The 27,118-nt window shown below is 40.9% G+C and overlaps 1 protein-coding gene across 1 annotated transcript in view; it reads right to left on the bottom strand.

Moving 5' to 3' along the window:
• The window catches only part of PRICKLE1 (prickle planar cell polarity protein 1), a 125,417-nt gene extending 99,449 nt beyond the window's left edge, over positions 1-25,968 (bottom strand). Inside the window, exon 1 of the mRNA XM_030939569.1 lies at positions 25,694-25,968. The gene's annotated coding sequence lies outside the window, so the exon portion shown is untranslated. The remainder of the gene's footprint in view (positions 1-25,693) is intronic.
• Between the last annotated feature and the right edge of the window lie 1,150 nt (positions 25,969-27,118).

Below are 27,118 nucleotides of genomic sequence, written 5' to 3'. Positions count from 1 at the left end.
GTACAATGCGTACAGTTCATGATTATGTTGCGATAATGGGCACAAACCAGAATGTAATTTCTAAAGTGAAATATCATCAAAAAAACTTATGCCATCCTTCTCCCACTTTGAAAAATGTCTCCTTCCAGCCAAGTGTGGTGGTTCATGCCTGTTACCCCAGCACTTTGGGAGGCTGAGGCGGGCGGATCACGAGGTCAAAAGATTGAGACCATCATGCCCAACATGGTGAAACCCTGTCTCTACTAAAAATACAACAAAATTAGCTGGGCGTAGTGGTGCGCGCCTGTAGTGCCAGCTACTTGGGAGGCTGAGGCAGGAGAATCATGAGGCGGAGGTTGCAGTGAGCCGAGATTACGCCACTGCACTCCAGTCTGACGACAGAGGGAAACTGTCTCAAAAAAAGAAAAGAAAAAAGAAAAAGAAAAAGGTCTCTTTCCAAAACACTATTGAAATCTTTCTTGGCTGGGCGTGGTGGCTCATGCCTGTAATACCAGCACTTTGGGAGGCCGAAGTGGGCAGATCACCTGAGGTCAGGAGTTCGAGACCAGCCTGCTCAACGTTGCAAAACCCTGTCTCTACTAAAAATACAAAAAATTAGTCAGGCGTGGTGGCAGGCACCTGTAATCCCAGCTACTCAGGAGGCTGAAGCAGGAGAATCGCTTGAACCCGGAAGGCAGAGGCTGCCGTGAGCCAAGATGGTACCACTGCACTTCAGCCTGGGCGACAAGAGTGAAACTGTCTCAAAAAAAGAGAGAGAGAAAAAAAGAAATCTTTCTTGAGGTCATATTTTAAATTCTAGGAATACCAACATTTCCCAAATTTCACTGAGTTATTCAACTAAATATCTTTGGAAGACTTAGTTCTAAAAGAATGTAGTTATTATTATTTTGGGGGTTCAATCTCAGAATTATTTGGATTCCTAAGTCCTAGTAGAATGTAAACAAAAGCAAAAGGATATGCTTACTGTCGTGTATCCAGATGTAGAGCTCAACACCACTGGTAATAAAGAACAGTAACTTATTACAAAAGGGATTAACTTGCATTTAATTTACATTTATTTAAATACGTCAGGGCAGGAACACTAGTATTAGCAAACTGAAAGTAAACAAAGATTCCTAAAAAGACTTAACACAGATATCACATGTTTAAAAACATTATTCCTAAGTATGAGTCTGTGTAATCAAGAACAAATAACAAATATTAGTAGCTTCATTGTGTTCCCAGATTCACAGAAATCTAAGTTGTCTGTGGAAATTCCTAGAGTTCTGGGAGCAGCAGCTCTCCCAGTACTGGGGTAACCCTGGCCAACACAGCACATCTGGGGTGGAGCCTGAGAAGAGGAGAGCGGAAGTGGGGCGGCCATCAGCTCTGGAAGATTTAAAACAGGGGTTCCTCAAAGTCTAGTCAGCCCAGGCGAGTTGGAGGGATGGGGGACAGCAGTGGCTGGAAGGAAGATAGGATCTGGGGTCACATTAAGAACCAAGAAACTTAAGAAAGTACTTCTCTCAAGAGGGATGTGTTTTGGGGAAAAGGAGAACAGAACAGGGAAAATGTGGGATGCAACTGTCCTATCCCAATTCCCCTCCCCAAATTGGTACTTTTTCAAAGGTGGTAAAGGCTATGATGAACTGGCATTAAATAAAGCAGCATGAAATCAATAATGGGATCCTTAAAAGGCACAGGGACAGAGAAAAGGTAAATAAAAAGGGAACCATTTCTATGGGTTTACTCCCCTCAACAACCAAAGCAGCCATATAGAGCTTGGCCAAACCTGCAGGTTTATCCATTTGTTTTGTGTACTTGCTTAAATCTGCTTTTTACTTTTGCTAATTGCTTTTCATCCACATCCAGTTTCCCTACCTTCTTTTTCTCTTTTTAAACCAGCCCCGACCTCAGTCAGGATCCCAGAGGCTGGTGAGACAGGAGAGTGCTGAGTTCAGACTGGGCTAAGGCACTGAAGGAAGAGCCACACTGCCCTCTGGGAGCAGCGAGGGCTTTATTTCAAGTCTCAGCCTCCCAAGTCAGACTCCGCTTTGAAGTCTGACTTGGTGAGTAGTATATTCTCCTAAAATGAGCCAGAACAAGGAACTGGGGATGGGAGGAGGGGCAAGAAACAGGTGATTGTACCCTGCAAGACATGTGGGACAATGGAAGCCAGCCTGTGGGGCGAGATGATGGTCAAAGGCCAGGGAGAGACTGGCAGGGGGTTCGTGAAGGAGCGCAGAGCAGGCTGTGGAGGGCTCTCGGTAGAAGCACATTTGGAACAAAGGTGTGGTATCATAAAATCCTCATTTTGGACAGATCACTCTGCTTTGTGGAAGAGGCCGGAAGTCTGGATTTAGGTGGGTTATTGAATGGGATGGAAGAATGGAGGGAGGGGGGAAGCTGGTTCCAGAAATGTCCAGGAGGCAAATTAGATGGGACCTGTGGTTGAATGAATGTGAAAATGAGAAGAGGAGTTAAGGATAATGTCCAGGTTTCTAGTTTGAAAAACTCGGTGGTTGCTGAAGCTACTAACCTAGAAGGATACAGATGGTGGAGAGGGTTTGAGGATGGATGATGGCAAAGAGCAATTGGAAGGGGAGGTGGCTGTGAGACAGACAGTACTCCAAATGTGGGCCTCAAGCAAGCTGGTAGAGTGGACCAGACCTGCGTAAGAAGACCTGGATTCTGGGCTAATCTGCTAATATTCAATAACTGTGTGGCCACAGGGATTCTCTCAACCATCTGGAACCTGTTTCTTCATTTATAAAATGAGACAATTGACCTACAGGTTTGTTACTAGGATTAAATGAGAATGTGTGTAAAAGCATTCTTAAACTCTGAATCTCTATTAAAATTTCTCTCTTTATCTCTCTCTTCCACCCTCCTTCCATTTATCAAACATTTTGTGCCATTTCAAGTCAGGCACCAGAGATAAAGAAGTGGACAGTGACTCTCACTGGGGTTGATACAGTCATCAGGGTCTGGTGTCCTAAACTTGGCTTTTCAATTGAGAAACATTTATCTGCTCATCAAGGAAAAAATGTTTGAGCCACTATTGTATGCCTGGTTCTAAAACAGAAACTCCTAATACTGCAGTTGTTTTCCTCAAGGACCAAGTTGTTTTTCTCAAGTTTAGGGTGCAGAAAATCAAATATATGAGGGGCAAACAGATGATTATTTAATACTACTATTTTAAATAATTATTCACAATGGAACTAAACTGGCCTCATGGGAGATCAACATACCTTAACAATATGTCCCGCAGATTGAGCCTTTGTACCCTTCTCTAAAGCTCCTTATGCCAAGTATACAGAGGTTTTCAACCAAGACGATCTGTTGATGGATCAAGGCTCCTCGACGGATACCATCAATTATTGAACAAATATTTACTGAATACATATTCTGTGCCAGGTATTCTATTAAGGGCAGGATACACTTTTCAATGATCTCTAATATTCCCCAGAAGTCTACACTGACTCCTTATGAGTGAACTGTACTTTGTGAACTTGCTTTATAAAGACTACTACAGTACAGTCTGCTATAGAAGTTTTCAGTCTTGCCAGATTATTTCTGGAGTATTTCTCAAATGGAAGTAAGCTTTTGGTGTGTTGTTACTGATTTTTTCAAATACTTCATTTTTTTCCCCAAATCACATTCTTCTCTACCTGTAGAAGCAAAGATATCAATGTCCAAGAGAGAAGATAAGAAGTACAAGCATTATCAGCTGGGCGTGGTGGCTCATGCCTGTAATCCCAGCACTTTGGGAGGCCGAAACGGATGGATCACCTGAGGTCAGGAGTTTGAGACCAGCCTGGCCAACATGGTGAAACCCTGTCTCTACTAAAAATACAAAATTAGCCAGGCGTGTTGGTGGGCCCCTGTAATCCCAGCTACTCGGAAGGGTGAGGCAGGAGAATAGCTTGAACCTGGGAGGCAGAGGTTGCAGTGAGCCAAGATCATGCCACTGCACTCCAGCTTGGGTGACACAGCAAGTCTTAAGTCTCAAAAAAAAAAAAAAAAAAGGTATAAGTGTTATCTTCTTTAGGTGGGGATATACATTCTGCATTCCTCTCTAAACACATGTATATACACACAGATGAAGAATAGCTCATGGGGAAAAATAACCCTTGAAAACCTTCATCTCCTTCACAATCCAATATTTGTAATTCCCAATAATGTATGATTTGCACATCTTTGGTATTTCATAAATGTTCGCTGTGAATGGAATCTGGTCCAATAAGTACCTACCTGGAAATGAAACTAAAGAAAATAAATTAACATATAAATCATCCTTGAGATCTGCCTAGAATTTGCTAACATATATGGCCTCATTTTCACTACGCTTTGAAAAATAGGGAACACTTTTTGCATTATTTTATTTTACATATATATTTTTTGAGATGGGGTCTGGCTCGATTGTCCAGGCTGGAGCACAGTGGCATGATCTCAGCTCACTGCAGCCTCTCCCTTTCAGGCTTAAGGGATCCTCCCACCTCAGCCTCCTGAGTAGCTGGGACCACAGGTGCATGCCACCACACCTGGCTAATTTTTGTATTTTCTTGTAGAGACTGGGTTTTAGCATGTTGCCTAGGCTGGTTTCAAACTCCTGATCTCAAGTGACCCTCCCACCTTGGCCTCCCAAAGTGCTGGGATTACCGGTGTGAGCCACCATGCCCAGACCGCATTATTTTAAATAACAAAAATCTCATGGTGTAAATACTAACTGAGCAACATGAGAAAGCACATAGGGCAAGGTGGCAAATATACTTGATGAATAAAATGAAAAGACTGTAAGCAGTATTTTCAAAAAGTTCATCTCAGATCAGCAAGGCAATTTATTCTATTGTGTACATCTTAAAAACTATCATAATTCAGAAGAAATATACCTTTTAATTGAATTTGTTTTTATAGATTTAGGGGGTACAGGTGCAAATTTCTTACATGCATATATTGCACGGTGGTGAAGTCTAGGCTTTTAGTGTAGCCATCACCTGAACAGTGAACATTGTACTCAATAGGTAATTTCTCATTCTTCAACCCTCTTCTACCCTCCCATCTTTTGTAGTCCCCAGTGTCTACTGAAATATGTTTTTTGATAGAAAAATGATAAGCAGAAAGAAAAAAAATCCATAATCCCATCTCTCAGTGACCAATACAGACATACCAATATACAGTGAGTACATACTATTTTCCATAAAAGAGTGATCACGCCATATATACTAGTCTATAATCTGCCTTTTCTGCTTAAATATGTCCTGAATATTCTTTCATACTACTTTACCTCTACATCTTTATTTTTAACAGCTGCATAATTTTTCACTTTATGGACATACCATCATTTTTTCCCTAGCTCTTACATCCTGAAAAAAGCTCTCCGATGGCATCTTAAAATGTAAAGTTAAAACAGGTATCAAAATAACTCAGTAATTAGTTTAGCACTGGACCTTTAAAAGTTTATAAGGAATCATTTTACATTTCAAAACAAAATTCTATCATGTGACATTAAAGTACATAATGCCCATAGATTTGCAATTTTTATGATGCAGAGTTCAAGCCTAAGCTCATTCAGAACAGAAGTAACTGCTTTTAGGTAATGTATTTCTTTTAAGAGGAAATGTCATTTCAAGTTTGTTGAAGACTGCCATCTAGTGCCTCCTTTCTTCCTGTTGGATGTGGGAAGATTTCTGTGAGCAATCAGTTTAGGCATATTCTATATTTAACTATCTGGACTCATTAACTCAGGTTTTTATATACCAGTAACATTTTTCAGCTTGTATTTCACTCTTATGGCGCCAGCTGTGGCAATAAGGAAATCAATTGTACTGTTTCAGCAGTCTTAGAGAAAAAGTGAGGCACAGACTTAAAGAAGTAGTCATTTATCTTCCTTTGCTGACCTATGCAATTAAACATGACCCTCAAAACAAGACCAATTAACTCCTTTGTGGTGACATAATCTCTGGAACAGATGGATCAATAATGGGAACATATCACTTCACCAGGTTTCATGTTTAAGATGAGCACTGTGGCACTGGGAAATTTTGCTCAGGATGGTAAAGCTGAAAGATTGTGTCACCAGCTAAACAGCACAGACTGAAATGAAAGATCTGCAGAGGACACCTGCTATTGACTAGATAGTCACTAAGTGACGCCTGGCACTCCTTTGTGAATCAATTCAAAATCAATGTCCCAGCGTGATGTTAGGTGGCACTGTGCTAATGGATAAGTAAACTTTCAAGAAAAGCAAGGCAAAGCCTTATAGGCTCATTAGCTAATCTGAATTGGAATAGTGCATGACACCTGAGCGGTTATGACCACCTACCTGAATTACCCTAGATGTTTCAATGAGATATAGCGCCCTTCCTTGAGTCATAAATTATTTAAGTTTCACTGTGCACTGTTAAATACTTGTCATACTCCATGCTTAAGTAACTACCTTCCAAATGGACTATGAAGTAATTTTGTGATAAAATTCACAGGAGTCCTAAAGTATGAAAGCAGCTGAACTGGTTTTAGATAAAATTCCACCTGGCAGCTCAACTGATCAAGGCATTTGTTTGATTTCAACAGCTCACAGAATTATGATTAGGCAATTTTGAATGGCACCCATATTTCTCTTTCTAGAAAACACCTAGTTTATTCATAAGTAAAAAAAATCCTTTAGGAAAGTTCTTTCATATCTACTTCAGTGGATTTCCAAATTCAAATGTGCATCTTAAAAGTAAAATTTCCTGGACCGGGCACGGCGGCTCATGCCTGTAATCCCAGCACTTCAGGAGGCCAGGGCGGGTGGATCACCCGAGGTCGGGAGTTCGAGACCAGCCTGGCCAACATGATGAAATCCCATATCTACTAAAAATACAAAAATCAGCCAGGTGTGGTAGTGGGTGCCTGTAATCCCAGCTACTTGCGAGGCTGAGGCAGAAGAATCACTTGAACCTGGGAGGTGGAGGTTGCTGTGAGCCAAGATTGCACCACTGCACTCTAGCTTGGGCAACAGAGCAAAAACTCTGTCTCTAAATAAATAAATAAATATTCTGTATTCAGTAAGTTCTTGAAAATTATTAAATTATGACATAACCTTTAACATATCCAATCAAAATAAAGAATAAAATATTTAACCTTATTTCAAAGCAACTATATTGTATATCTGGTAGATTATTTTTGTAAGTATTTACATATTAATGTCAACAATAACTCAGTTTAATTTACTATGCAATAGTTTGTGTGAATTTAACTTTGACCCAAAGGTTGTCTTAACACATACAAAACCTTTAGTTTTCTAGGCTTTATTATACAAATCCCCTCAAATTGCCTGTCAAATTCTGCCTTCATCCGGCCACTGAGAAAGAGAGTAAAATTCACCCTATATGAACTGTGAAAGGAGGTAAACATAATGAATGGTAACTTTTTTCATGTGTTAATATTATAAGAAAAATACGCAAATATTTTGGACTGCTCCATATCATAGATTTGGTATGAGTTTTAGAGTAAAAAACAGATCTGTAAACAGGTTTTATGAAGAGGTACTACAGGAATAAAATTACAGGCTACTGTCTCCTCCAAGAGAATATAAAAATAAGCTTAAAAAAAAAAAATAATTGAAACCAGCCTACAGAAGGGTGACACCATCCAGCACAAATCCAGGCTGTGTTTAAAGCTGGTGAGGATCCTAGCCTCAGTCTGCAGCCAGTTTGGGGCTGGTTTTGTCTGAGGAAGCAGGTGAACTCCCTGGTCTCAAGCCTTGGACTTGGAAAGCAGCAGGGATTGTGATGGCTTTTCAGACCCACCTGATGGACAGGAGTTTGTGCTTGTTTTTATGATGCAGGGGTATGAACCCGTAATAGGAATTCAGGTGTCCTGCGTGTTCTGGTACTGATAGTAACACACAGCCTCATGAAAGTCATTTACTATCACTGCGCATCAAAGAGCTCATTTGCTATAGAGGCCAATCATCTTTTCTCCCCGTTTCAGGGGCACCTGTATGAGTACATGCCCCAGTCCTGCCCCACTACATAGTGAAGTCTTGAAGGACAAAGATTGTGGGTTATATCTTTCACTTTCCTTGTCTTTTCCTTTTACCTCACCAATCCCTTTCTTGCGATATTAAGGACTATGTCTCTATTATATTTCTTCAATAAGTATTTGTTGAATGAATAAATGAATGAATGAGAGAAATTTTAAGTGTAAACAGTTTGGGCAGATTTCACAATACAATTAACCTTGAAAGATATATAAACATTTGCAGATTTTAAAAAATTACTATTAATATCCCAGATGATCTTCATCTCTACTTTGGAACATTTAAGCACAGGAACATGGTTTAAAATATATCTGCTAGGGTGGGCGCGGTGGTTCACGCTTGTAATCCCAGCACTTTGGGAGGCTGAGGTGGGTGGATCACTTGAGGTAAGGAGTTCAAGACCAGCCTGGACAACATGGTGAAACCCCATCTCTACTAAAAAATACAAAAAAATTAGCTGGGCATGGGGGCGGGCACCTGTAATCCCAGCTGCTCGGGAGGCTGAGGCAGAAGAATCGCTTGAACCCAGGAGGCGGAGGTTGCAGTGAGCCGAGATCGTGCCATTGTACTCCAGCCTGGGCAACAAGAGCAAAACTCTGTCTCAAAAAAAAAAAAAAATATATATATACACACACACACACACACACACACACACACACACACACATATATAACATGAGAATGGCATGGTTTAAGCTTGTAATTCTAGGACTTTGGAAGGCTGGGGTAGAAGGGTCATTTGAGTCCAGGAGTTTGCAATCAGCCTAGGCAATAAAGTGAGACCTCATCTCTAATAAACACACACACACACACACACACACACACACACACACACACACACACATATATATATAAAATCAGCAAGGCATGGTGGCATGCACCTATAGTCCTAGCTACTTGGTAGGCTGAGGTGGGAGGACTGCTTGAGCCCAGGATGTCAAGGCTGCAAGTGAGCCATGATAGTACCACTGCACTCCAGTCTGGGCAATAGAGCAAGACTCTGTCCGAAAGGTAAAAAAAAAAAATTTAAGAATAAAATTATACGCATTCCTATACCACCAGGAAATAAACCACTACTAACATTCTGTAAATACAAAATTTTACACAGAGTTAGTAGGTCACCTATGTAGAGCATCAAACCCAAAGTACATAGATTTCCTTAGATCCAGGCTATGGTCCTCAGTTTCTTGTATGTTTAAAAAAGATTTTAAAAAATCAGTTAATCCAGTGAGTTCCTTGGGCACTGGAGGAGTGTTTCAGCCTAAACAAACTTAGTGCTTTCTGATTGCTAATCAGACTGTACTCACTTACACTAAAACATTTAATGGCTAAATAAAATGTGGAGTAGTTGACCTGAGAAATGAGAGTAATATCTGAAGGCTGCTTTAAAATATTAGAGCAAAATAACATAATTACTTCAATGGGCATTGCCATCAAGCCAGGACCACTAAAAGATGTGCTTGCCAAATAGACCAATAGACAAGGAGAAGTCCACATGAGACAATTCTGCGCTGGGCTGCTTTAGAGGCATACTCACAAACTCCTTTTCATTCTTCTCTTTATTGACTCTATGTGGCCAACTGCAATTCTGATTATACCATCAGTTCTCTTTAACTCACAGGAGTTAAGGCTTTAGCTTCTACAAATAGGTGACTTAAACATTATTCCCAAAGATTGAGAAAGTACTTTATTCTAAGATAAAAGAAAGGAAAAGCAAAGCATAATTCTTTTTGTATTATTATTATTATTATTATTATTATTATTATTATTATTATTTTGAGACAGGGTCTCACTCTGTTGCCCAGGCTGGAGTGCAGTGGCAAGATTTCACTTCACTACGGCCTCCATCTCCCAGGCTCAATCAATCCTTCAATGCTGCCACACCCAGCTAGTTTTTGTACTTTTTGCAGAGATGGGATTTTGCCATGTTGCCCAGGCTGGTCTCAAACTCCTGGGCTCAAGTGATCCACCCACCTTGGCTTCCCCAAATGGTAGGATTATAAGGCATAAGCCACTGCATCGGCTAAGCAAAATTCTTTAAAATTATGATGTGTGGCCATGTATGCATCATCATGAAGATTCTCTAACACAGCCAAGGAAGCGGTAATATTGTCTAAATTTAGGACTGAGAAGAAAAATATACTATTATTTCTTTCTCAGCATTTGTACAGACTTCTCCTGTCTGTGGTTTTCAAGCTGTGTTCGAGGAACCAGGAACCCCACCTGGCTGGAAGGAGGGAAGGGAGCTGAGGGATGGGGTTATGGTTACCAGCTTAGGGGTGCCAGGCAAAATACAGGATGCCCAGTAAAACCTAAATTTCAGATAGACAACCAATAATTTCTTGGGGACATGCAATATTTCAGACACATGTATACTAAAAACTTATTCATTATTTATCTGAAATTCAAATTTAACTAGGTATTCTTGTGTGTGTGTCTTTATAAATATGGCTGCCTTATGACAAACTCCTTTCCAGCTCCCAACGAAAGCAATCCTACTTTCCATGCTAGGGTTCCAGATAATCTTATGTTTGAGAAAAGCATTCAGCAATAAAAAATGTTTGAAAACCACTTTACTATACAAATATGGGCAAGACTCTGAACCCCACTGTCTGTGGACTTTCCATCAATAAAGCAAATTGTATCTGGTTATTGTGAAAATTAATTAAAGCTTGTAAAGCTCTTTGAAATTGACATGTTCACCCACATATGCTGCAAAATATTTATCACACACCAGACTGCCTGAAAACATCCTGATTGCTCAGTGAACAACTAGATGGCAGAAATTCCCAAAGACGTTAAATCACAATTTTAATATTACCACATTGAAGAATAACATATTAAAACAGAGCCTTTCAACCTAAGAAAGCAGAACCTTTCAATCTAAGAAGTGAGTTTACCTTCAAAAAACAAACAAACATGATTTGCTTTTAAAAGTACAGTATTTATACTGTTGTGGAGGCTTTCTTCTACGGAAAAATCGGTTTTTGTTGTTGCTGTTTTTTAAGCAGGAGCTCAAAACATAACAATCAGGAAATGAAGAAAATAGTTCATCTCCTATGAGACTATTGTCTGCTATTTCTGCTTGGTAAAGTTTTATTTTTTTTTTTTTAGATTAAAAAAAGGTTATATGAAAACAAAACAGATACCAACACAATAAAACACATCTGGAGGCCACTTGGTGACATTCAGGCTTCTTTTTCAACCATTAGCTTTCATGGAAAGCTCTTACAGTACTAAAGCAAATGTCATAAAAGTATAACATTCATTACATAATGTTATCTAAACACTTGAGGCTGAAATTCAAACTTGGCAGTGAAACTAAAGAGTAAATAAGTTCAGACTGTAACAACATAACGATGAAAAGACACAAGTATAAACACCTGGTAGGCTGGCCAGGTAAATGCCATATTTAAGAAGGAACACAGAGAGTTGTTACTTGGAACCTTAAGGCCAGCCACAGAAAAGACAGGATTACAATAAAAGTTGTCAAAATTCATATCTTATTTCTGATTTAAACTGATTTACAAAGGTGGCAATCAGTCCCTAACAGTACAGTTCATCTTACAGCCAAATAGAAAAATCTGCAATTTGGGCCGGGTGCGGTGGCTCACGCCTGTAATCCCAGCACTTTGGGAGGCCGAGGTGGGCAGGTCACCTGAGGACCAGCCTAACTAATGTGGTAAAACCCCGTATCTACTAAAATTACAAAAATTAGCTGGACATAGTGGCGGGCACCTGTAATCCCAGCTTCTCAGGAGACTGAGGCAGGAAAATAGCTTAAACCTGAGGGACAGAGGTTGCAGTGAGCTGAGATTATGCCATTGCACTCCAGCGTGGGCGACAGAGCGAGACTCCGTCTCAAAAAAACAAAAACAAAAACAAGAAAAACCTTAAAATTCACAAAGCATCATGCTTGTCTAATGTTTCCTGCCTTTGTATATACTTTTCCTTCTGCCTAAACTGGCCCATTCTGCTATTCTGATACTGGCTTGGCCAAACTCCTATTTAGTCGTTAAGACCTAGCTCAATCATCTCTTCCTCTTTGAAGCCTCCCTTAATAGTCCACACAGAAAAAATAACTTCAGGCTTTGCCTCTGTGCTACTGCTATATCCAGTACATTTCTCTATTCCTGCCTTTACAACAATATACTGCCAGTAAGTGCTTACATGCCTTCTTCCCTTACAAAACACTGTGCTCTTGAAAAACTGAACCACTCCTATGTAATGTTTGTATTCCCAGAACCTACCATAATGCCTGGCAAACCACAGGCACTCAATAAAGGTGTGTTGAAAGGAAAACCATGCCACCAAATTGAAATAAAAATGGGAAAGCTTAACATTAAATGGTTAACATGCGTTTGTAAGTGCAATTTCTCCTTACTTTTCAGAGAAGAGAAAACAAGGCAGAGAATATGCAAAACAGCTCCCATCACTTTGAAGTGAATAAATGGTTAGGAAAAGAGGCAAAAGATGAAAGGTTCTGCAGATCCATTTAAGGAGAGAGGACAACACAAAACACTGTGAACTGCTCCTAAAGCATCTCTGCAGAAGTGTGCCAACTCTACCCTGGAGCGCTAGCCTCCAGACCAAGGGGCATATTCGACTTTATTTCTGTTCTACCCTCTAACAGTCTGCTGAGAAGGCCCACAAAGGTGTCATTAGGAAATGAAATGCCTTCCTGCAGAATTTTCACACAGTCATTACCATCTGATAGCGTCTGATCTTTGAGTCATGGCTGAAGTGACCCAGATTCAAACTGGTGATTATTAATGTCACATTTATTAGTTCTTCCTATTGGTACAGCACTTCATAGTCACTTAAGAATCTTCTGGGAGACCCACCACGGCTCACTGCTGTGTTCATCTGAACAATTCAAAAGCTTAATCTCAGATGTAACACAGATAGTATAATGCTTCCCGGTGGGCCACTTACAACTTTGGGTGCAGTCTAAGTAGAATGTGAACAAGACCTAAGGTTCTAAGAATTTGCTGAAAAGTGAGTGATTTAATTAATTACAATGCTACTAAAAGGAATATCCAGGCCAGTAGGTATGGGGACATATGCCAACATGTGTTATCACAGATTAATATAGGAAGAGTTTCACTACTTACTGCATATTTACACTAGCATTTATCTGAGGAGTTTGGAAGATAAGAAAGTTATTAGGGTTATTGAAAATATTAGGAATGCAACTCAAATGAATGTCAGGTTATTCTTATTTTCCAGCAAACCCTCTCTAAGCCTCCCAAAATTAAATCCTGTTTGGTCAATGGGCACGCACATTTTAAACACAGTTCTAATCACTGTGCGTCAACAAGTGAACATGCTAATTTGAGTACTACTTTAAAAATTGTCCACATTTCCCATGTATAAACATAATAATCACATTTGTAATTTTTAGTATAAACATAAGTATGCCACTGTTGTAACATTAGATTAATAATTTGCTCTTTAATATCACTGCAATTTTGTTTTTAGCTGTCACATTGAACTCTAAGGTAAACTATAAACCAGACTTTTGATCAGGGGAAGAGTATATTCTCTTAGGTCCTTATGCCTTTAAAACATAACTATTGTTGAATTTTAACTGGCCACACTGAATAATATATAAAGCTATAAGTTGCACCTGGCACATATGAATACTTTTGAAATAGACTGTTAAAAAATTCTAATTCGGGATTTGGGTAGTGAGAATGATGAGACTAATAATAATATTACCAGCTCACATTTGTTATTTATTATCTATCCCCCTGAAGTTATGGCCTCCAAATTTTTAGAGTCAAGTAAATTTTGAGCTTAAAAAATCAATCAGCCTCTCCTCACTTTATAATTCAGGAAACTGAGGCACACAGTGGGTAAGAAGAACAGAAAATTATGTGACTCATCCAAGATGCCATGTAAGTTAGTAGGAGATGCAATAATTATGTAAAAGCATTTAATATAGAACACACATAAGCACAGCAATATTTATGAAACAATAAAACATCATCAAACAATTTTGGGTAAGCTACAAATGCTTGCTTACTTTCCCTTTCTATTGTTCTTTTTATCTTTCTTTCTAAAAATTTAACTGCAAACATTCCTTTATTTAGGAACTGCCAAACCAAAGCTCCTCAGGAAGCTGCATCTTGAACTAAAAGGTAGCTTCTTTATCAGTAAATTGGGATAACCTTGGTCAGACCTGCACATAAAGATGCAAGGAAGATAAATGAGATGAATATGAAAGCGTTTTGTGTACTTTGGAGGTATTAGTCTTATTATAATAAAGAACCCCCAAGTTAAACCATGGTAATTTCTGGATAAATAAGTTTGGCTCAATTTCTTAATAGAAAAACTGACTCACTGCCAATTTAGCTCTGGAAGTTGAGACATTAAAATAATAATTTCAAGCAACTAGGTTTCCTAGCAAGCTGGTTGAAATCACTTAAAGGATTAGCTTTTCACCCCTGGAATTTATATCGGGAGATTTTTTGAGTGAAAGACAGTCTCTCATCCATGTTTTAACCTACATGGCAACATCACAAGCTTCCCTGAAGATTCTACCTCTATTTTTCTTTTTAAGGTTACAGAGTGGTGTGGGTGTATTATGAAGAAGGAAGTCACACAGCTTCCTTGCTGCAAATATTCAATCTTCTAATAATATAGCATCCCTTTGCTAGATGATTACATTTCCTTGATCACTTGGGGGTGTGGAAAAGGAAGGAGGGTTATTTGATAAGCATCTTTCCTCCTATTCTATCATGTTTCTCTGGCTTTATTTAGATAAAAGCGTAAACAGCTGAGAAACTCCACTTCAGCTGGGGGGAAAAAACCACAAAAATGTTCCAAACAAAATATCTTTATCTCCTTTCTAAAAAATTTTTAGCTCAGATAAAAACAGAATACTGGCTACTATTTGTGTTTATTTTATTTCATTTTATTTATTTATTTATTTATTTATTTATTTATTTATTTTGAGACGGAGTTTCATTCTTGTTGACCAAGATAGAGTGCAATGGCACGATCTTGGCTCACTGCAACCTCCACCTCCCAGGTTCCAGTGATTCTCCTGCCTCAGCCTCCTGAGTAGCTGGGATTACAGGCACACACCACCAAGCCTGGCTAATTTTTTATATATTTAGTAGAAACGGGGTTTCACTATGTTAGCTAGGCTGGTCTCGAACTCCTGACCTCAGGTGATCTGCCCGCCTCGGCCTTCCAAAGTGCTGGGATTATAGGCGTGAGCCACTGTGCCTGACCTTATCTTCATTTTATATACAACATTAAAATGGCAGTAGACAACACCGTACAGAGGCATCTTCAGGGAATAGGTAGCTATCACAATAAATATCTAACAGTGCTATGAAAAAAGGTACAGCAGCTTAAGAGGATTGGGGGGTGTTAGATGGTGACTGGGAAAAAGCAGGGAGGCTGCTATTTTTACAGGATGACCAGGGAAGGCTATCTGACATCAGATGACTTTGAGCAGAGACCTGAAAGGACAGAGTGAGCTGTTATTTCACGTGTCTTTTTTTTTTAACATTAGCTTGAAGTCCAGTACAAACAAGGAGATTTTCTGTGAAACTTCAAGAAAGTCAAATCTGCAAATATTAAGGCTTTATACAGTACTCTGAACCAGCTCTCAATTTATTTCAAATAATCCTTGAACTTCAAATAACTTGAAAAATACAGTTAAGTATTTTTTCTAAAATGCCTCACAGTATTTCTTCACATAATAACTAAAAGAGAGTTTTCCAGTTATATGTGCAAACAACTCAGGTAGATAATTCAGGTAGAATTTTCCATTCTGATTATTTGATTTGGCAGGGGGCATACAGTAGGAAGAAGGTGCTAAAGCTAGCTGATTTTGCCACTGGCCACATCTGTATAGTGTAAAAGTTCAAAGGAAATTGGATAGTTAGCCAGGTTTCAGAATGGTGAGTTTTAAAGTTCTTCTTTTAATTAAAAAACAAACAAAACAATAATAAAACCTCCCCCAAAATGGCAACAAACAACAACGAACCAAGTAAAGTAGGTATCATATGTCTTCTTTATTATTTTTTTTTGAGATGGAGTTTATATTATTATTTTTTTTGAGATAGGTTTTGCTCTTATCACCCAGGCTGGAGTGCAATGGTGTGATCTCGGCTCACTACAACCTCCACCTCCTAGGTTCAAGAGATTCTCCTGCCTCAGTCTCCCAGGTAGTTGGGATTACAGGCACCCACCACCATGTCCAGCTAATTTTTTGTTTTTTTAGTAGAGGCAGGATTTCACCATGTTGGCCAGGCTGGTCTCGAACTCTTGGCCTCAAGTGATCTACCTGCCTTAACCTCCCAAAGTGCTGGGATTACAGGCGTGAGTCACCGCACCTGGCCCCAGATACATTTAAAAACCTTTACAGTGATTTGGTCAGATTATATTTCTTAAACTGACACAGAAAATCGGAATTCATTCATTCAACAAATATGGATGCTCAAAAAGTGAGGAAACATAGGATCAACTTATTTTTCAACAGTATATTAATTATAGTTTTGAATAATATGCTTAACATCTTTTTCTGTCAACCTCCAGATATGTTTCCAACTCTAGTACTTCCAAATTTAAAGCAATGAGATCAGTTGTTAACCTGGAGAAAAATATAATAAATGCACTGTAGAGTATGCCTAAAGTCTGGAAACTGAAGGAAAATAATGTATTTATTATATTGTTTTTCAGATAAACAGTTATGTTCGTTTTAAATCTGGAGGTACTCTGCACTAGAGGTATTTGGAAGTTGACAAAATATACACTGAGCATATTATTTGAAAACATAACAGTATATGTATTTTTAAGTTTCTTGACTTTTTGGGCTCCCTGTATTTGTCAAGTGTCTACTATGCGCCAGGTACTGTGTTATGCATGGGGTATGCAATGGTGAACAAACATGGTTCCTTGTGATTAGCATCTACTCACAGGCACAGAACATAGACCTTCATTTCCAGGTTAAAATGACATCTATGATATTTTGACAGCAAAATATCAATGACAACTTTTAAGGAATAAAAGCAGTCCTTAAGAGTGAATGAATGAACAAAAGAGGAAGGAAGGAAGGAAGGAAGGAAGGAAGGAAGGAAGGAAGGAAGGAAGGAAGGAAGGAAGGAAGGAAGGAAGGAAGGAAGGAAGGAAGGCAGGCAGGCAGGCAGGCAGGAAGGAAGGAAGGAAGGAAGGAAGGAAGGAAGGAAGGAAGGAAAAGCGAGAGACAGAGTAAGGAAGGGAGGGAAAGGAAAAGGAAAGAAAAGCAGGCAGGCAGATAATTCAGTCTAGTAGGATTAGAAACAAATTTTGGAATGAGAAGAACACCTTAGACATCATCTAATTTAACGGCGCAGCAGCAGGTGTGCATTGGAATCATGTGAGGAGCTTGTTCAAGCTAAAAGTGTGACTGCACCCAAAACCCACTGCATTAAAATCTGTGTATTTGTATTTAGATGTGTGTCATTCAATCCTTTGATTAATATGCACTGATCTAGTCTAATTCCCTCATTTTATATATGAAGAAACTGACGCCCAGAGAGGCCGAGAGACTGGCTCAAAAATCACACAGTTATTGTACTAGTCTGAGTTTTTTGGTTTTTAATCCAAAAAACTGTTTTTAAAAAAACTGGCTTTTTCTGTACTATTACAGCACATCCCTCCACTACTGTCTATTTTGGGATCTCTGCTTGAGAAAAAAACAGAATAAATCGACAAAGTATTTCATTAAAAGTTATGGAATTAGGCCAGGTGAGGTGGCTCATGCCTGAAATCCCAGTACTTTGGGAGGCCGAGACAGGTGGATCACTTGAGGTCAGGAGTTCAAGACCAGCCTGACCAACATGGTGACATCCCATCTCCACTAAAAATACAAAAATTAGCCGGGCGTGGTGGCATGTGCCTGTAATCCCAGCTACCTGGGAGGCTGAGGCAGGAGAATCTCGAACTCAGGAGGCAGAGGTTGCAGTGAGCCGAAATCGTGCCACTGCACTCCAGCCTGGGCGACAGAGGGAGACTCCATCTCAAAAAAAGAGTTATGGAACTAAAGCAAAGAGCCAGTGTCCACAGGCAGCATAAACAGTAACAAAAAAAAGACCCATGATACACTATCATAACCTGGTTGCTTTCTGCCTAAACAGCCAAATCAGGCTAGTTTAAAACACTCTCACACAATCATCATAATTCCTATCAGTTTCTCATTTCAGCACTGCAATTAATAATAATTTTGGTTTCTGTGGGTAAGGAAAGGGAGGGGAAAAAAAAGAGTTATTTTTCTGATTTATTCCCAAAATTCAGAAGGTTAAAAAAAATATGTTCCCAGTACCTCAATATGGAGAAAGCCTGGTCTGCTTTTAACACTTTTGGCAGTACTTGAGGACACGTTTTTGGCTATTAGCCTGCCAAGCTGTTTAAGCGTATAGAAGGCCCACAAAGGGAACTTGTATGATTAAGTTATTTAAACACAAACATCTTCTCTGTATATTTTATTCCCTCCCTTCACATTCATGAAACATAAAAGGCTAAAGCAATTCAGAACTAGGTGAGGGGGCAAGTTATTTATCACTTCAGCTCCTTTCTCAAGGCTTGTGTAAATAAGAACGGGGTAACTCAATGAAATTATTCATATGATCCTTGCAGTGAACAAAGCTTAGCGTCAGAAAGCAGTTCAAAATTCCTATGAAGCATATGTATTCTCTTACAAGAAACATCTGTGATTCTCTAATGCACTTCAGACCTAACTTTATCTCTTTCTAAAAATTATGTAACATGCATATACTTCAAACACTGAACATACGTATTAATTACATCGTCACAGAAGAATGTAAAATGTAATCTCTTTTTGACATACATTTTAACGTATTTCAACATTAGAGCACTAAGCAGTCTTCTTATGTAAAACCTAACATTCTCTAAATGATTTGAAAGAGATATTTCAAAGCAAAACAACATACTGCACTACATAGTGCAAGCTGGTCCAACCCACGGCCCGTGGGCCACATGCAGCCCAGGATGGCTTTGAATGCGGCCCAACACAAATCTGTAAACTTTCTTAAAACATTCTGAGATTTCTGTGTGTGTGTGATTTCTTTTTTTTTATTTAGCTCACCAGCCATTGTTAGTGTTAGTATATTTTATGTGTGGCCCAAGACAATTCTTCCAATGTGGCCCAGGGAAGCCAAAGATTGGACACCCCCGAATTCTAGCCCCTTTTCAGATCCCAAATTAGGAACTCAGATTATTCATGCATGTAAATAGGATAGTTGGAAGTATAAACTATAGTTAACAAGTTATGAGTTTCTTCAGAAAATTGCCATAATATTTGCTTATCAGTGAAATAAAAGAAACCAAAGAAGTACAAATGCCCTTGGTGAAACTATACATGGCTTAAAGCACTTTAGTATTATTAGATTGAAACTCGTATGTGTGTGTGTACACAGAAGGCAGCATTTTAACTGGGGCAGAAGAGCTGGCCAATATAGAAAAAGGTTTTAATAGACTTTCTATTTCAACCATAGTTACTGTGGGTTTTGTCTCTATAGCAATGGGCCTGGGTAAGGTGGATGTGTCTGGCAAGCTAGGGTGTTCAGCTGGTAAAATAACACAAACCTCATTTTACCCCAGTTGAGCAAATTTCCTCCAAGAAGGTTTACTTAATCGAAAGACAATTTCCAAGGATAAAGGGTATTTAAGGGAAAACTCTAAGCATTGTTTGGTGGGCACTTCTTCACAGTACAGTACTATGCTAAGTTTAACCTCACACCTTTTCCTAGATTTCATCAAAGGCCTCCAACAGCATTAGTTACTGGTAGTACTTTGGATTTAGGCAGTCACCTAACCTCCAGGATCTCAATCATCCCTAGAAGCATGGGCTAATTTCAGTTGTCTCTACAAGGGCTACATGAAACATGGCATTTACAAATTTGGATTATACAGTACTATTTATTACACTATAGAAGATTTCCAAAGATGCCAGAAGAGATGTTGGCATTTATGCAAGTCAACTACTGTTCGACCCAAAAAAGCACTATATTTGATAGGATGTTTTTGCCAGGATTCAAAGAGCCTATGTGAAAACACCTCAATTAGGACCATCTTAGCACCTCACCTATTGGATACCCTCTAGCTCTAGGTGTTATGTTTCAGGTGGGCCAAAATTGTCCTGGAAACAGAACTCCCCAGTTCTATTACCTATCCATTTACTCCAGGTTCTGAGTGTGTATATTTTCTTATTTTCAGATCTAATAAGTCAAATATATCTGGTAGCTATTAAAAGATTTAAACCACCAGTTTTAAATGGTTTCTAAAAAGGGTTCAGTGTTCAGAGACTTCAAGCCCACAGAGGAGGCAGATTTGGAGAGTTTACTTCCAATAAAATCTTGAAATTATGTGCTGATTCCCCTCTATCCCCCGTTTTAAGAATATTCTTATTGAGATCTCTCTACCTTTTTAACATTCTTTTACAACACTTCTTCATAGACCCACAAAAATAGAGGAATCTGAAAAAACAGTGTACCAAATGATATCCAATAACCTAAAAAGATAATTATATTGATATGTCCCTAAAAAGGGAGAGAGGCAAACTTGAAAACATTAGCTACTTACAATGTGCTCTAAGATAACCTTTTCCTCTTTACTTCTTTGGGGTAATCCAAACTGCTATAAATGTTTCTTTAAAATTCCTTTATTAAAAAGTTTGTTGTGCTTGCTCAAAGAAAATGGCTATCCTAGAAAACTAGGGCCAATATTACAGCACATTACGTGGTGGCTACTTTATATTAGACTTCTTTTTTTAAAGGCAACAAAAATGGGGGGAAAGGTGGTTATAAAAAACATCACAGGAAACCAAATAGCCTTTATTTAAATTAAAAGCAATCACAGCCTGAGTCTTGGAACACACTTCGAAATGCTTTTTGGCATGCAGCTGCTACATGCCGCCAATATTGTGTATAATTGGAAACATTTCAAACAGAATTGTTACCAAAGTCAAAGACCATAATTGCAAGTCAGGGGATCTCTGCCTCAGATAAAAGAAGGGCAGCTTGAGCGAGAGTGGTCAGCATGGAGGAGTATACTTACCCGTCTGCATCTCACGGCAATATTTTCATTGCATTATTGACAGATCTTTCTTCCAGAGACCCAATGAGAAAAGGACATAGAGAGAAGCACACCCAAAGGAGAAGCTGGTGGCTGTTATAAATCAGCAGCTGGGACAAAACTCCTAGAAAGAAGTCCATGACTTCAGTACCAGAACAACTGAAATAACACAGCCCTAACTTTTTTTTTTTTTTTTTTTTTTTTTTTTTCTGAAGCGTAATCCACTAGAAATGAAAGGCATCTCTCCCAAGAGTTTACCCCAAATCTACCAGTGAGAAAAATGCAACTACTGTTGAATTGGTCAGTTGACTTTTAGGCTCACTTAGGACCAAACTTAGGGGAGAAGAGTTAAGTAAAGGCAAATGATAGCTGCTTGCTAGTTTGCAGCTCTACGTTTTAAAATGTTTACATTGGCTTCTGCCTGGCTGACATTTTTACTTTTATTTTATATGTAAAATCTCTCTTTACAGGAGAATGAAGCTGGAAAGGTCTAATAGGTTCAGGTTGGGCAATCATTCTTGTTCCTGGAGAGGTCCCTTCAAAAATAACCAAAATGCATTTAGAATTTAGTCTAAACAAGTGCATAAAACAGAGACATAGGAAGAATTATTACATTCTGAGAGGTTTGATCACCCTCCCTACCCCCCATAACTGGAAATAGTCAATGCCAGTGGACCAGTGGCTCAGGAATGGTTCTTGGAAAAATCGTGTCATTCTCGCATACAGAAAAGTGATCTGATTATTCTGTCATATCTCTGTGCCAGAAGTGTCATGACATCAGTGTGCTCCAACCTGTAAAGCCTGTCTTGTTCGCCATCCCTGCTTCAGGAGAGAGGGGAAGGAGGGAAACAGCAGCTTACTGGGACTCCCCATACAATTTCAGGCCAGGCTTTTTTCACTGCTCCAAAATGTTCATTCATCAACACATAGGTAATTAACCTCCACTTCAGTTCAGCATGAACATAAACAATGGGGGTGTGGTTACCAGTTACTGGGGCAGATGAGGTACTATACTTCTGTGTGTCCAGAGATGGGGAAGTTAGAGACTAGGGGCTGCTCCAGATTCCTCAGTGCCATCTTGGTCCTTGGCACGTGTTCTGGAGTGCTGGCTCCATAGGCTGAGTGAGGTTTCAAGGAACTGCAACAATGCAGGTCTTGATGCCCAGATTATCGTACTTGCCTCTCTCTACTTGCTTGCTCACACCAACCTTCTAAAGATACTAGGGTGCAATCCAATAATCCTTTCTTCTGTGACCAGAAGAAAAAGAAGTAATGGTCCCTTAAAACACCAACCCACCAACCAAGCAACCCAGAAACACAAATCTTTCACTTTCCTAACTCCTTCTCTTTATTGTGGAATAATAATACATAGATTTAAGCAATCTCAACATTCTCTTACTAATAAGGGTTAAACAGTTGGTATTATTTTACATAATATGGAGATGAAAGAGACAACTGTTTTTTCCAAGGGGGAAGAGTCTATCCTAGCCAAGTGATATTTTTAACATTTCTATTCACAGATGAGAATCACTTTGATTTTTTTAATCACTTTTTTTTTTTTTTCCCAGAGATGGGGTCTCACAATGTAGCCTCGGCTCAACTTGAACTCCTGGACTCAAGCGATCCTCCCCAGTAGCTGGGGCTATAGAGCCAAGCACCACTGCATGTACCTTTCCTGTCTTTCTTTAAAAGGAAAAATTTGCCCTTTATAAACTACTTTAAGCAGGAAGTTAACTGTAGTAACTAGAATGCAAGTAATGACAATCTTTATTGAAAATTGTTTCCCATAATATTAGACAACCCAAAATATAGGTATAGGCCATTAAGAGAGTTACTTAATTACTGGAAAATAGTTTGTAAAGATTCTTGTTCCTTTTCATGAGTATTATAGACAATCACTCATAATACTCAAGTCTTTGTATTTTGCTTTCAAGTAATTATAAGATATTTTAGAGAAATCAGCTACTTTTTAAAAGGTGTAATCAAACAAACTACAAAATTTAACTTTTTTGGTCTTCTCAGAATTATCATAGGAGAGAATATTAGGAACAACTAGACTTTTACCTACATCTGACTCTAAAGTTAAGAGTTCAGCTATTAACCCTACAGGGGATCTTTATTTCTCCCTAGCTAATATTAGATTTTATTTGAGAGACTCAAGCTGACTTACTACACCACCACCCACCATGGACAAACAGTGGTTCCATGGACCTTGATTATAAAAACATAATAAGCTTTTTAAGCTTCACTGGTGTTACTGGCAGAACTGATTGAATCTGTCACTTTAGTAAAATATATCACTTTTCTTTTTAAAACCTGTGAACCAACAGGCTCACTCAGTGAATAACTCGCCACTTAGTACCAAATTAAAGATGGAAAAATTAATTTACTAAGCCCATTCAGTTGCATCAATGTGTCTATCTCTATAAACTATCCAGTTTTTCCTTCCCTTTTCCCTCCCTCTCTTCATCCCTCCCTCTTTTCCTTCCTTCCTTCCTTTTGAGGCTTATTTATAAGAATGAATCATACTATGTTAGCCACAACTTATTAAACTTAGAGATTTTCAAGTTCATCAGCAAGTGTGCAAACCCTTAACTGTGGGTAACATCCATTTATTTGTAGCACCTTCCAGTTTTAATATGTAGAGCACATGCATTGTTAACCTCTAAATCCTTTGTATAAACATTTCTGGAAGAGCTTGTAAAATATCTCCTTCTGTGTTTCCTGACTCGCCAGTTGATGACATTTAGAAACCCTCTGGTACCAGCAGGTGCTGTATTTTGCTTTCTTCAGGCTCCAGCTGGGCTACAACGACAGATTCCTGTCCCAGGCCAAGCCTAGCCACCAAGGCTAGGACCACATTGGAGGCAAACTGAAATAGGCTCCACCAGACAGCAAGATGAATGGCTGCTGTTTAAGTTTAAAATCCCCTGGTGGGAGTAAATATTGTTCCAGAGAAAAGGCTTGACAAATATTGCGTCATCCTTACAGAGCTGTCTTGATTAAAGCAGAATCTTTGGATTAAGTTGATGCTCAATTCAAAATTTATCTATCTCGCTGTCATGGGATTTTTTTTTTTTTTTTTTTTGCTTTCTAGAGTCTGAAAATAGATATAATGTTGGGGACGGTCAAACAAGGCTGCCGGCTCCCAAGGGGCTAGAGTCCACTCCTGATAATAGAAGGCGGCTGAACACTGACACTTCACTGAGGATAATGGAGACAGCAAAGGCTTAGTGGGAAAGGGCCAGTTGTCACCTAAGTGACAGGCAACAGCTGAGCTCACACATCTGGAGCCGGACTATGGCAAACATTAGCAACCCTCACCCGTCTACACCTTGGGCCTGTCTGAAAAGACAGATGGAAGTTCCCTCTACTCCAAAAGTACATTAAAAAAAATGTCTGATGGTGAACCACGTCAATTATATAACATCAACTGCAGGCACAGCCTTCCGAAGTACTGATTAAAACGAGGCAGTAGACAACACTGTATGCATGAACAGATACAAGATACAATTTCATTGATTTGCCATTCATAAAATTTATCCTAAAAGACACATATACATGCATTCATTTTATAGCACAAAAGCATGTGAACTCTGCAGGAGAGGCAGATTTTTACATGTTTTTTTTTTATTGGTGGTGGTTATTTATTTATTTTTTCTTTAAGCTGGTTCCCGTGGTGTGTTCGCCTTGTTCATAGCCTCAGTTCTGCCGCTGATATCCTTTTAAAAACCAGCAACCAAACGTGTTCGGCTTGTGATCCTGAACCCTCCTTAGGCAAGCTGGAACTCAGCGTGATGCCAGCCGTCCTCCCTCTCTCCCAACCCCCAACCTCATTCTTCAGCCTCCTGAAGACAATCTGTGAACAATTTTCCCAAAGTCCCAAGAATAACACAGCACTGCCAATAGTCACTGGCGATGCCGTTTGTTTTTCTTAGAGGGCAATGAAAATTTAACAGCTTTCTGCTGCATCCTGAGTCCTGCTCCTAATAATTACTAACATGCCTAGTTTCTTCAACTTTTTCTACCTCAAGAGAGGAAGAAGCTCCCATTTTTTCCTATATCCGTGCTACATTCAGAAAACACCATCGCGGGGCAGGGGGTTGGGAGAGTGGTGGGAGTTGATTCGCCCCTGCCAAAAAGCCACCAGCCCTTTCCCCAAGCGCAAGAGGAGGGAATCGGGACCCTCCCTCCGGACGCCAGTAGGTGACAGGCGATCCTAAGCGGCGGGAACACGCCAACGCACCCTCGCCTCCCGGCGCCCCGCATCGCCCCGACCCTCGGGCCACAGAACTGGTTTCCACGCCGGAGAAAACCAAGGGAAGAGTTGGTTGTGATGCAGTAAACAGGAGCCATGCGGGGAGCCTCTGTGAAGCCCTCGCGATGCTGCAGCCAGTACTCTGCTTTCCCTCTCTACATAACCCAACAAACCGATTATGACCTTCTCCCTGATCTTCTGCGACACCGACCCAGTCTGGTTGTCACAGACCCCGGCGGTGTCAGCGAAGTGCCCGGCCCTGTCCCTGCGGCGCTCGCCCCCCACCACCGCGCCGCAGCCCCCTCTGCGGAACCCGCCGGGATCCCGGCTGCCACTCACCTTGCACGGGGGAGACGCAACTCGGCTGCACTGTCCCTCGGCGCCGCGGCTGGGCGGCGGGGCGGCGGGGCGGCCGGACTGCGGGCTGCGGCGTCAGGGGTGGGCAAGGGTGAGCAGCGCACGAACCATCCAGGGCCCAGAAAGTCTCCGTGCCGGCCGCGGCGCGTCTCGGGGAAGTCAGCGCAGGCGGCGCGAGGCTGGCATGTTCTGGGCGCGCTGTCGGGCGGCGTCGGCCGCAGGAGGCGGCGCTGGCAGCTGGGCTGCAGGCTGAGTGCGCTCGGGCTCCGAAGCCGCGCGCCGCGGCGCCGCCGCGCACCCCGCCCTCGGCCGCTGGGCCCGGCGCGAGCGAAAACGCGGAGCGCGGACGCCGCCGCGGGATCGAGGCCGCTGGGCGCGCGCCCACGCGTTCCCCGGCTCGGCCCCGAAAGCGAGATCCGGCCAGGCTCCGGCCGCGCGCGGGCGCAGGGAGGCTAGCAGAGCTGGGACCCGCTCCGCGCGCAGCCGGTGGGGCAGAGCAGCAGGCGGATTATGCGCAGGGAGAAAGAAGTTCACCCCAGCGCGTCCCAGATTCGCAAGTGCGGCTCGCTAGGAGCCTCTGCCCCGCCCCCGATTATATGCCTTTTTTTTTTTTTTAAGCCAACAATCCTGATGGACTGAAAGACAGGAAGAGTGAAGGGAGTGGGTTGGGAGTGGGGAGAGAAACCCAATTTCCTCTGATCAAACGATTTGGGTGGGGATGCCTATTTGAGTTCCTTCTCCTTTGGGGTGTCTGTGAAGGGGGCAGTTAATTAAACACTTAGATTCCCTCCGGCGCGCCAAGCCGCTCTGGGGACCCGTTTGGACTCGATCCTATCTCGTGTAATCCCACAAGATGGTCTGAGTCTCTGCCCCGGAACCGGAGGAGTGATCTTTCAGAGGAAGAAGCCAAAGTTCAGCCTCTGGTCCATTCCCTTCCCCGCCTCGACGGCTCTGGTCGTGTCCATGAAAACTCAGTGTGGGGGGTCGTGCCCGCGGGAACCTCAGCCCACCGCAATGTCCAGAGACTGACCCAAGTGAGTGTGGCGCACTTAAAACCGGGTTCAAGGCATCGATCCGAACACGGTGACAATTTTTCATTGGCTAAACTCTCCACGTTTTCAGTCTGCTCAATTCCCAGAGCTGGGCCCTTAGGCGCACTCACCCACGTTGAACTGGGGCTCAGCCTGTTTGAAAGTTCTGCCCTGACATTTGTGTCACACTAAACCTTAGAACCCCCCACCCTTTCCAGTTCCGGATCGGTGGATTCTCACCGTGTGGGTACTATTTCCCTGGGCTGCAGAGGGCAGACACAGGCAGCAGCTGTTAACCCGAACTTGACAGGTGCCTCTGCAAAGCCAGGGCTTCCTTGACCTCTCCATCCTCTCCACAACGCTCTAAGATACTGTA

This window comes from Rhinopithecus roxellana, chromosome 10 (genome assembly GCF_007565055.1).
Source record: "Rhinopithecus roxellana isolate Shanxi Qingling chromosome 10, ASM756505v1, whole genome shotgun sequence".
NCBI classification, from domain to species: Eukaryota; Metazoa; Chordata; class Mammalia; order Primates; family Cercopithecidae; genus Rhinopithecus; species Rhinopithecus roxellana.
The sequence above is the reverse complement of the archived record's forward strand: the minus strand, read 5'-3'. Positions and strand labels throughout refer to the sequence as shown.